This window comes from Oreochromis niloticus, linkage group LG3 (genome assembly GCF_001858045.2).
Source record: "Oreochromis niloticus isolate F11D_XX linkage group LG3, O_niloticus_UMD_NMBU, whole genome shotgun sequence".
Taxonomy (NCBI): Eukaryota; Metazoa; Chordata; class Actinopteri; order Cichliformes; family Cichlidae; genus Oreochromis; species Oreochromis niloticus.
The window spans coordinates 3,352,724-3,364,789 of record NC_031967.2 but is presented as its reverse complement, the minus strand read 5'-3'; the positions used below and the strand labels follow the sequence as shown (position 1 = coordinate 3,364,789).

At 43.8% G+C, this 12,066-nt stretch overlaps 2 long non-coding RNA genes across 6 annotated transcripts; both read left to right on the top strand.

The window, feature by feature from the left end:
* The first annotated feature begins 396 nt into the window (after window positions 1–396).
* LOC109196342 (uncharacterized) lies at window positions 397–2,781 on the top strand. Of its 5 annotated transcripts, none has more exons than XR_002057856.2 (4): window positions 397–461; window positions 1,568–1,703; window positions 2,557–2,633; window positions 2,750–2,781. It is a non-coding gene; the product is annotated as an uncharacterized LOC109196342 (long non-coding RNA). The 5 variants fall into 5 exon arrangements; XR_003214474.1 differs by having other exon boundaries at window positions 435–1,045; XR_002057857.2 differs by having other exon boundaries at window positions 436–571.
* Window positions 2,782–8,074: 5,293 nt separating this feature from the next.
* Window positions 8,075–11,134, top strand: LOC109196389 (uncharacterized). The gene is made up of 3 exons (XR_002057870.2): window positions 8,075–8,123; window positions 10,280–10,453; window positions 11,077–11,134. It is a non-coding gene; the product is annotated as an uncharacterized LOC109196389 (long non-coding RNA).
* The last annotated feature ends 932 nt before the right edge of the window (window positions 11,135–12,066 follow it).

Sequence of the window (12,066 nt, the reverse complement as noted above, 5' to 3'; positions counted from 1 at the left end):
TTGCAGCTGGACTATCACATAGCAGCTGGAGCAGTCTCAAATGGAGGCCAGTCCACTGCTGCCACCTGTGGCCAAGTGCCATAGCCTACTACTAGATGAACTTGTGACACACATCTGCAGTAGAGGCTGAGTGGCTGCTCTCACACCTGGAGCATCCAAATCGACCCACAAACACGTTGAAAGATGCAACGCCATCAATGTGGATTGTCCAGACTGAGAGACCTCTTCCCTCTGACCCCTCCCCAAACCCTCAAACCCTCCTACCCACCTCGACATACAAACTCTGTGTGGCTTCACGTGTTCTGTTGATGTTTACATGATCGAAATAACTTGAACACAAACACAAACAAACAAAGAGGAAGACCGCACCGGAAGGAAAAAACTACAAGTCCCAGCATCCTCTGTGTTTAGGGCGCAGCAGTGAAAGTGAAAGCAGGAGGAGGAAGGTGTAGCTGAGGCAGGTGAGTGTTAACATGAATATGTTTCTTCTTATGACATAAAATAATTCCACGCTGTTCGTGTCTGTGGGTGAAACGTGAGGCCGGTCGGCTCCTCTGAGCGCTGGTTTCCTGTAAGTAGAGAGGAAGTGAGTTTAGCTGAGCCTCCGTTTAGTGTGAGAGAGCAGGAGGAGAGTGAGAGCTGTGCTGAGGCAGGGTGAGTGTTAACACCGCTCTGACATTACTGTGTCTCTGTGGCGGGAACAACAGGCTCCGTCAGTGGAGGCAAAAATAATCAGACTTTGGTTTTTCAAAGGAAACAACTTTATGTCGGAAGTTCCCGCACGCTCATTGGATAACGATGTGTCAATCTCGAGCTATTAGCCAATGAGCGTGCGGATTCACAGAAAGACCCGCCTTCATCACGGGACTTTAAAAACTACAATGGCGACAAAAACTCCGTGAGTGGAGTTCAGGCTGACGTCATGAAACTGTGACGTTTGAGCCACTTCCTGTTCTCAGTCCCAGCGTCCTGATCACCGAGGTTTCTGTTGCTCTGATATCTGATATTGATTATTTTGGTAAACAGGCTGTAGCATAAACATCAGGTCTGTTCTGAAAACTGTCTTTATTTTTTCAAAGTAAGGGAATATCTGTGGTCTGATGCCGCGGGCTCATGGGCTAAGGACTTGGATTGACAAGCGCAGATGATTGTGTTGTTTCTTATAAAGGCTTGTGTGTGTGTGCCTTCCTGTGTGTGTCCTTGTGTCAGTGGAACTGAATCAGTGTGTTAGAGAAAGTGCTCCTCTGCTGTGCCGATGCTTCTTTTAAAGTTGGAACTCATGTTTTTATGATCTGCTTCATTTCATTGAACCTTTATTTCTAACCATGAAGTCCCTTTGAGGTTACAGCCTCCTGGTTAGGTTGAGGCTGTTCTTGTGCTTCAGGCTGAAATATGAGGAGTAAGGAGTGGGGCTGGTTAGCCCTCATGACCCTCACCATAACACATACGTCACAGGACAGTGTTTACCACAGAAACTCAATGAAATGATCAATGAGAACTTTAGAAACCCGTCAGTGTGATGCTTCCAGTACAACAGCACCTCTGAGTGTGTGTGTTTACCTCCCAGACTAACTCCACCCTGACATCAAGAAGATGGAGGAAAAGGATGGAGCAGGATCTGCAGCATCCAGCTGTGTGTCTGTGAGGAGTGACCGGTCCAAAGGAAGAGTTCCAGACTTCAGTAATGAACCTGCAGCAACAATGTAAGAGAGCTGCTGACTCATTTATTCAGTGTAAATAATGATTTTTGATGCAATGGGAGAAGAAAAATGACAAAAACAGTTTTAAAAATAAGGATTAAAATATTACAAACTGAGCTGAAGCTGCTCTGTGTGCAGAGATGAGCTCAGATTCCTGCTGTGATTGATCAACAGTCACAGAAATGTAGACTTGTAGTTATTACTGCAGGATGGTCACAGCAGATACTGATAAACATGGATTATGAGGATGGATGATCAAGTTTCTCACTCTCTCCTTTAAATCTCAGTTTTTTCTTCTTCACAGTTTATCTGTTAATTTATTCATGAATAACACTGAAAGAGTTTCTGTTATATTTCCCCTTGAACATCACCTTATTAGGGCGGCATTAGGAAATAGCCCCCCTCCAAAGAATGAATAAATGAATGATGATAATAATAAAATGATTAAAAAGCAGAGCTCAGAGTGGTAGATGGTCAAACATGGATCCACGGGTGGTTCAACTGCATTTGGTGACGTGACTAAAGCAAATCTTTCAAATAATCCCACCATCAACGGGATGTTGTCTCCTTTATTACGGTTACTTTACTTGGTCACCGTGTGAATTTCTTTGAAATGAACCAAATTCTTTTATTTGTTGGTTGTTGCATATTTAAGCTCTACAGTCAGGAAAGGAGGAGATGAGGCCTCAACAATGTTGGGTTGTAGCTGTGGTTCAGGTTAGAGTGAGTGTCCATGGAATAAATGTAAGTCAGTGAACTGGAAACATGACTGTGTTCAAACTTTTCCTTTTTATAATGAGTCTAATCAAAGGTGCACAGAAGTATCTCCACTTTGACCTTTCTGTGTCACCATCAGAGCTTCTGCACAGTGTGGAGAAAGATCCAGAAGCAGAGCTGGACTGCAGACAGCCAGTCAGAGCAGCTGTGTACAAAGTAAGACTGAACATCTGTCTGCTGATGGACTCATTTCTGAAAACTGGACTTCTTGTGTTGTTCAGACATTGAAGAGTTTTCTTTCTCTTTAGTCTCATTGTTTTTCTTTCTTTCAGCAGATGTTGGTCTGCAGGAGGTTTTAGATGAACATAAGATCAGTCTGAGGAGGAGATGTGAACGTGTGACTGAAGGAAGTGATGAAACAGGAAGTAGAACCCTCCTCAACAGGATCTACACTGAGCTCTACATCACAGAGGGACAGAGTGAAGAGGTTCATACCCAACATGAGGTGAGGCAGCTGGAGACAGCTTCCAAGATGGACGCCCTCCATGACGCTCCAATCAGGTGCCAGGACATCTTTAAAGCCTTCCCTGACCAACAGAGACCCATCAGAGTGGTTCTGACCAACGGCGTGGCTGGTGTTGGAAAAACCTTCTCAGTGCAGAAGTTCACTCTGGACTGGGCAGAGGGCTTGGAGAACCAACATGTCAGTGTGGTGGTTCTGCTTTCATTCAGGGAGCTGAACCTGATCAGAGATGAGCAGTACAGTCTTCTGGAGCTGCTCCATGTTTTCCATCCAACATTACAGAAGGTCACAGCAGAGAAGCTGGCTGTCTCTCAGCTTTTGTTCATCTTTGACGGCCTGGATGAAAGCAGACTTTCATTGGATTTCACCAACAGGAAGCTGCTGTCTGATGTCACACAGAAGTCATCAGTCAGCCAGCTGCTGACAAACCTCATCCAGGGGAATCTGCTTCCCTCGGCTCTCGTCTGGATAACTTCCCGACCCGCAGCAGCCAATCAGATCCCTCCTACATGTGTTGACAGGCTAACAGAAGTACGAGGCTTCACTGACGCCCAGAAGGAGGAGTACTTCAGGAGGAGATTTAGTGATGAAGAGCTGTCCAGCAGAATCATCTCCCACATGAAGACATCCAGGAGCCTCCACATCATGTGTAGTATCCCAGTCTTCTGCTGGATCACTGCTACAGTTCTGGAGCACATGTTGACTACAGAGCAGAGACGAGAGCTTCCCAAGACCCTGACTGACATGTACTCACACTTCCTGCTGGTTCAGACAAAGAGGAAGAAGAACAAGTACCATGAGGGACATGAGACGAGTCCACAGGAGCTGACGGAGGCTGACAGGGAAGTTTTTCTGAAGCTGGGGAGGCTGGCGTTTGAACATCTGGAGAAAGGAAACATCATGTTCTACCAAGAAGACCTGGAGCAGTGTGGTCTGGATGTGACAGAGGCCTCGGTGTACTCAGGAGTTTGTACAGAGATCTTCAAAAGAGAGTGTGTGATCTTCTAGAAACCAGTCTACTGCTTTGTTCATCTGAGCATTCAGGAGTTTCTGGCTGCTGTCTACATGTTCCACTGTCACACCAACAGGAAGACAGAGGTGCTGAGGGACTTCTTTGGGAAAAAATATAAAGAGTCCTCTTTGGATGTGTTTCTCAAGAGAGTCATGGAGAAATCCCTCCAGAGTAAAAATGGCCACCTGGACCTGTTTGTTCGCTTCCTTCATGGCCTCTGTCTGGAGTCCAACCAGAGACTCTTAGTAGGTCTGCTGGGTCAGACAAAGATCAGTCCAGGAACCATCCAGAGAGTCATCAACAAACTGAAGAAGATGAACACTGATGAAATCTCTCCTGACAGAAGCATCAACATCTTCCACTGTCTGATGGAGATGAACCACCTCTCATTATTTCAGGAGATCCAAGAGTTCCTGAAGTCAGAGAACAGATCAGAGGAACTCTCTGAGATCCAGTGCTCAGCTCTGGCCTTCATGCTGCAGATGTCAGAGGAGGTTCTGGATGAGTTGGACCTGCAGAAATACAAAACATCAGAGCAGGGACGACAGAGACTGATTCCAGCTGTGAGGAACTGCAGAAAGGCTGGGTGAGTCCAGATGTGATCATTAACATCATTGATCAGTGTAGGTTAGTAGTTTAACTTTGAAAATAAAATCAGATTGTAAGCACAAAGTGTTTGTGTCCATACGCTGCAACCTTCCACACCATCCTTTATTGTACAGACTCAGCAGCAGCTCCATGGATCCCAAATCCAAGAGTGGAGAACAGATTTGAAGTGTGTCACATCCATGCAGTCACAGCTGTTTCCACCATGTTTCCACTGATATTAATCCTGTTCAATGACTCGTTTCATATCAGTGAATATGTTCTTTAGGACGTCCACTGACATGTTTAAGTGTCCTGCTGGAAATCACTCAAATCATCCATGAAATCCATGAAAATCCTTTTAGTGTTTCTAACTTCACCCTCTGTCCTCTCTCTCTCTCCATCCTCCTCACTGCTTCTTTCACTGATAATCACACAAACATCGTATTCAGCTACAAAATAACACAATAATATCATCTGATGATCATTATTATAAGAGCAGGATCCATATTTGATATCAGAGTAACACACTGCTTGGTTATGTGCAGTCATCATCAGTGACTGTGGGTCAAACAGAAGCTCTCTGATTGGTTGCTGACCTTGGTCACCTGTCCACTCTCACCTGTTTGTGTTTGCTCTCTCTTTGCTGTCTCCATCCTCTCTCTCCTTTCTCTCCCTCTCTGTCTTTGTACCGTCACTCAGGTCCAATGGAAACAGTGACATTTACAAACCAATCAAAGACAAACTGATCCATGTCAGGTTATAACAATATTCAAAGTGAATACAGGCTGCTGCTGGACACAGACAGGTAACATCATTTTGACTTGCTGTCACCTGGATCTGGACTCATAAACACTGAAGCCCTGAACAGGAATACAAATCATGTTCTGCCAACTAGCGACACACCAGCAGATAATGGCTCAGAAAGCTAAAATGAGCCAATCATTTCTGTGTTTAGTTCCCCTGAAATCAGATCTGATATCAGCAGCTCTGAGTTCATTCATCATTATTGTCCAGTGATGAGATTTCTGCTCCGTTTGGTGACAGTCAGCAGGTTTTTCCTGCGTGTGGACGTGAACAGTCGTACCTGACAGCAGGTAGCAAACAGAGATCATCTTTGCAGCTGGAACTCTTCACTGAGCTGAACTCATTCAAAATGTTCTGGAAACAGGAAACAGTCCAAATGTGTGTCTTCACTCTGACTCTGGATCAGATCTCAGTGACAGACTGTGGACATTATGGAAGCCTAAATGTGACACCATCTTCCTCCTTCATCTGCAGATTAAAGCCAAAGATTCTCATTAAAAGTCTGCAGGTCTGAGAGAGACTCAATCGTTGTGTCATGTCAAACACAGTAAGAGGAGCTGAAGCACAGATGTGAAGAGCAGATTCATCAGATTATGACCTCACTCTGTTTTGTCTTCATATACATTCAGTCTGTGTTTATAATGCAGATTTTCTGCTTTTATAATAACACATTTTATATTTTCTATCATCACAGACTGACTCGGTGTCGACTCTCAGAGTCTCACTGTGAAGTTGTGGCCTCAGCTCTGAAGTCCAACCCCTCCCATCTGACACAGCTGCACATGAGTAACAACTACAACCTGCAGGATTCAGGTGTGAAGCTTCTGTGTGCTGGACTGGAGAGTCCAAACTGTCGACTGGAGACTCTGAGGTGAGTTCACTGACTGCGGCTGTTGGTAGTTTTTCTAAATTTCAGGTCTTTGATTGATGTTTGAAACTTTCTTTAGTTCCTAAATGTTCAGGATGTGTCTGAAGACAAATGTGAAGAAGTTTGAGTGCTTTCAGAAATGTTGTGTCTTTCCAAACGACTGAACAACAGTTTTTGCTTTTGGCTCCAAACAGAAGTGACAGACTTGAGCAGGGTTCATTTAAAGGCTGACAGAAGTGGAGTGGTGACGGGGAGATGTTTGACAGGACAGTGTTTCAGCCTCCACAGGTTCATGTTGTGCTCCATCAGTCAGTGAAGATGAAGTCAGTGCTGATGAGGCTGTAGAGTGTGTGAGGGATGTGAATGAGGATGATGAAGATCTGATGATAGCAGATAAAAACAGGCTGCAGAGACTTTGAGCCATACAGGGCACACAGTGTGTGTACAGAACAGCTGAAATCATTCTGGAGGCCTCACTGGAATATGGAAGCATCACAGTACAGCTTCACTAAAGTCTCTGATATGAGAAATGAAGCAGCCAGAGCTTTTTCATGAGTGGAAATCCACTGTGACTGTGAGCTGCTGCTACAGCCTCCAGATTAGCCAGCAGCTCATCCTGCTCAACATTTTCTCACCAACTTTAATGGAAGTGTGATGTTTTCAGCTGGAGTGATGGTCAGGGTGGCCTCCCTCTCCTCTTCTTCTCCTCTTCCTCTTTCATTTGTAAAGCCACTTCTGCTGCTTTCATTCATTTGGAAGTCCTGTAGCTGAGTTTGGGAGAGACTAACAGCCTCGGCAGCAGAGGGGAGAAAGGCTGTAACACCACCACTTTACTCTGTTCTACCTGTCACATCATTTCATCAGGAAACAAATATGCTCATGTTTTTACTATGTTTGTCTTGAAGATGTAAGAAGATCACATGGTGCTTTTTATTATTGTGTTGGTTTGTTTCCTGTCTCTTGGATGGAGCCCAGCTGTGCGTGGCCCCTGGGCCTGTGGTCAGAGTGTGTGCTGGATAATCCGGCCCAGGATGAGGCCAAACTGACATGGGATGAAATGTCTGTCACATAATTGAGCTTAGTGTAGTTTCATTTCTGCACAATTTAAAAACAACCAAAACTTGTTTCTGTCTTTTCTATGTTATACTGTAGACTTTCTTTGATACTGTGTCCAAAAGGAGCAGCTTTTACTTTGAAGGGGAGCCGTCTCTGTTTCCTCTTCAGGTTGGATGATGGAAGCAAATGAGTGTGTGATGTTCTTTCAGTGTTGCACTTTGTAGACGCTCCCTGAGCACTGGTCTCACAGCCAGCTGCACATAGAGACCAGTGTTGTTAGTCCAGGTCAGAAGATGACTTGTTGGAATGAAAATGAGCTTGTAGTTTGTCTGCTTTAATCATGTGACTGGAAAAAGGTGTTGGACTTCAAATATGTCCATTTCTTTCACACTTCACCTTTAAAAGTGAAGCCTTGTGGTTCCTGGAAGGAAAAACACGACTTTTTCAAGTCTTTGTCCTGTTTTTATGATAAATGTACGACTTTAATGTGAAACATTCAGAGTTTTTTCTCTTGTTGTGTTTGTTTGAAGCTGCTTCCTGTTGGCTTCAGCTGTTTGGAGTTTCCATTTTCTAAACTTCTACATTCTGAAGCTTCTTCAGCTCTGAACAGATGATGAAACACTGAATGATTTCAAGCTCACACTTTGTCTAATAAACTTACATCTTTCATTCTTTATACAGATTGAAGGACTGTGGTTTGTCAAAGATCAGCTGTGATTATCTGGCAGCAGCACTGAAGTCCAACCCCTCCCATCTGAGACAGCTGGACCTGAGCTACAACAAGCTGCAGGATTCAGGAGTGAAGCATCTGTGTGGTTTCCTGGAGAGTCCAGGATGTGGACTTGAAACTCTGAGGTCAGTCAGCATGTTTTAGTTGTGCTGAGATGAATATGATGTGAAAGTTGTGCTGACACTAAACTGCAGACATCAGGCTGATATTATTCTGATCCACACTGAGGATCTTCATGGTAACGTCTGTTTTCTTCTTCTCTGGTTTAGTCCATTGACTGCAGCAGAACAATGTTCACATTTCAAACAGTGAGACTCAACGTATGGCCCGCGGCCCACACGCGGCCTGCCCACCTTTCCTGATTCAGAGAGAGGGGACCCTGATTAACTGTGTAGTGTTCTTCCTCACAGTTCTAAGTATCAGACACAACAATGAATAATCCACAGCTGACTGTCTTTAGCAGGTCAAAGGTCACGGCACACAGCAGACAGTGGGAAATATTCTAATTCTGATCATTTATCAGCACATATCCATATGTATAAAAACAAAGCTGACACTGTGAGACTTGATCAGAGGTGTGATCATCACAGCAGAGGCCTTTGTGTCAAAGTCACTGAGGATCAAACAGAAACACATGAAGCAGATTTTCCTCTTCTGGCTTTTTATAGCAGATAACCTTCAAAATCTTCTGCAGTCGATCAAAAACTGAAGCAAACCATGAATCAACATGTGAACATGACCTGATGCTGCTGAAGTGAAGCAAAGTTACAGAGGTTTGATTACAGACACAGCTGAGAGTTTGTAATCTGTCATCATTTTAAAAGGTTTCAATTTCTTCAGTATTGAACAGCAGAAATGAGGCTTTGTTTTCGGAGGCCGACAGCAGTGAACACAACAGCAGACTGGTGCGTAATAAGCAGTGAATAATGCAGAAAACAGATTTTTGAAGGTAAACTGTTCTTGAAGTACACTGAGAGAGAGAGAGCTGTGCAGGAAGTAAAGGTCAAAGTCAGAGAGAATTCATGACGATGTTCATCAAACGTAAAGCGTAGTTTGGATCTTCTTTTGCTGCTGGTTCACTCAGTTTTGGTTGGAGACAGATGAAACCTGCAGCTTCAGGATCTGTGAGCTGTCCACTTTCAGCCCCGACGGCGTGTCCGTGTACGTGCCGTCGAGTGAACGATCCACGCTCTGTGTTTCCATCTTTGTGTGTTTAGCTGCTCTCATTTACTGTTTCATCTGTTTGCTTGTTGTTGAAATACTTTTGGGAGCTTTAACCTGAGATTCTGGCAAAATACATTTATATTAAAAATCCATTCAGGATTGAATGAATCAACATCGCTTTATTCAAATTAAAACCATTTAAATAGGAAAATCCATTTTTTTACAGCCGCCTCTAATGCTGGGTAATGTCAGCTGGTCCATGTGCAGCTGGCTGTGAGGCTCAGGGAGCGTCTACAAAGTGCAACACTGAAAGAACATCATCCATAAATATTGAGGAATAACTGGACTCTCATACAGCGAGACTCAAATGCCTTTAAACATCAGCTTATCCTGCTGATCCAAGTCCAACACTGAGTTTGTAAAAACATGTTTGTCAATCATTTTGTTTGGTTTCTGAGGAAAATGATTCAATAACTTGCTGCTAATACACAACATTTCATCATATTTCCTCATAACCCTCTTTTGTCTGACCATTTGATCCCATTTGAATTTGCAATAAAGGATCCACAGAGTTTGGTGACAATAATGACAGTAGATGTTTGTGTGAAAGTGCTGGAAGCAAATGAGTGTGTGATGTTCTTTCAGTGTTGCACTTTGTAGACGCTCCCTGAGCACTGGTCTCACAGCCAGCTGCACATAGAGACCAGTGTTGTTAGTCCAGGTCAGAAGATGACTTGTTGGAATGAAAATGAGCTTGTAGTTTGTCGGCTTTAATCATGTGACTGGAAAAAGGTGTTGGACTTCAAATATGTCCATTTCTTTCAAACTTCACCTTTAAAAGTGAAGCCTTGTGGTTCCTGGAAGGAAAAACACGACTTTTTCAAATCTTTGTCCTGTTTTTATGATAAATGTACGACTTTAATGTGAAACATTCAGAGTTTTTTCTCTTGTTGTGTTTGTTTGAAGCTGCTTCCTGTTGGCTTCAGCTGTTTGGAGTTTCCATTTTCTAAACTTCTACATTCTGAAGCTTCTTCAGCTCTGAACAGATGATGAAACACTGAATGATTTCAAGCTCACACTTTGTCTAATAAACTTACATCTTTCATTCTTTATACAGATTGTGGTTCTGTGGTTTGTCAGAGATCAACTGTGATTATCTGGCAGCAGCACTGAAGTCCAACCCCTCCCATCTGAGAGAGCTTGAGCTGCACGGAAACAACCTGAAGGATCCATATGTGAAACAGCTGTCTGATCTTCAGCAGAGTCCAGACTACAGACTGGAGAAACTGGGGTCAGTAGAGTGATGGAGTGAGTGGGTGGTGCTGTCAGCAGTATTGTACTAAACACAGTCAGTAGGAAACAAAGATCCAGTTTGGTGACAGGCTTCAGGATTGGACACAAACACTTCCTGTTTCTGACCTTTATGGTCACCATGGTAACACGCTCTGATCAAACACTGTCAACAGCCAATCAGCTCTCTGAACAAAGCAGCACGCAGACCAATGACTGCATTCATTTCCAAGTTTAAAGCAGTGAAGAACACAGTCTGTAGGTGAGGAAGACTTTAGTGAGAGCAGATGTTTGGATGGAATTCCTCCAGTTAACAGCTGGAACCGTCCATCTGGATTGTTGGGCTTGTTGTTGGGGTTCCTACAGAGCTCAGAGTGGACACACCAAGCTTCTTCTAATGAATGAAAGTCCAAACTCAAACTAGGAGGGAAAAACATTTTCATCAACTTCAATAAAAATCCAAAGATTAGAAAAAGTGAAGCAACAATGAGTCCTAGTACAGTCCCAGCACTGAAGTCCCTGCTGCTCTTTATACTGGATGTGCTGCATCACTGACTGACAGCTGATGAAGAGTCTCTGGAAACACTCGTTTATCTCCTCTGCTCTTCCTTCTTCTCTCTGCAGGTGGAGGTGGTGATGGTAAACAGGACGGTGTGTGTGCTGAGAGAGGAGCAGCTGTGTCCTGATGATCCAGAGAGGTTGAAGCAGCAGCAGCTTGTGTGTAGAGACGCTCTGACTGGGCCATGTTACTGGGAGGTGGAGAGGAGAGCTTCATCCAGCAGTGACTGACAGAGGAATGAAGTGCAGATGACTGTCAGTGCTGCAGAGTGAACTGCTCTGAGAACAGCTCCACTGTCAGACACAATGTAGAGTCCAGCATCATCCCTGTGTGTCCCTCTGGATCTGACAGAGGATCATCAGTGTATCTGGACTGCTCTGCTGCTGCTCTGTCCTTCTACAGTCTCTGCACAGTCTCTGTCTGACTCTGGCTTCAGACCCTCCTGGATCAAACTCACCTGGAAAGACTTTCAAATTCAAATTTTATTTGTCACACACGCAACCATACCCAGTATGACATGAGGTGAAATCCTTGTAGCTGTGCAATGCCCGACCATTAAATGACAGTGGTTTTACAGTATTTACAATTTACAGGTTATTACAAAATTTACAGGTTTAACTTAGAAATTTACAGTAAAAATGTGCAAATAGCAGAAAGAGATTATAAGGAAGTGTACATGAAGAAAAACCAGAGTGTGTGTGGTGATGTGATGTGTGTGAGAGTCCAGTCTTATAGTGATGTGGTGTGTGTGGGAGAGTTCAGTCCTACACCTGGTTCACGCCGCAATGTATTGCGGCATTTTCCGGGTCCACAAATCAAACGACGACAAGAAACATGCTTATTTTCAAGCCGCCAAACTGTGAGTACGTCGTCATTCATACCAAGGTAAGTCAGCTGGAGTGCATCGAGTGTAATAGCCATTGTCCACCCGCCACCATAATTAATGTTATACTTTTATCATTGAACTGCTAAAATATCGTTATCATATCATGTGCCCATAATTGTAAAGTAGATGCAAACTAACACATTGATAATCCCGCAAATTATTACTTGAC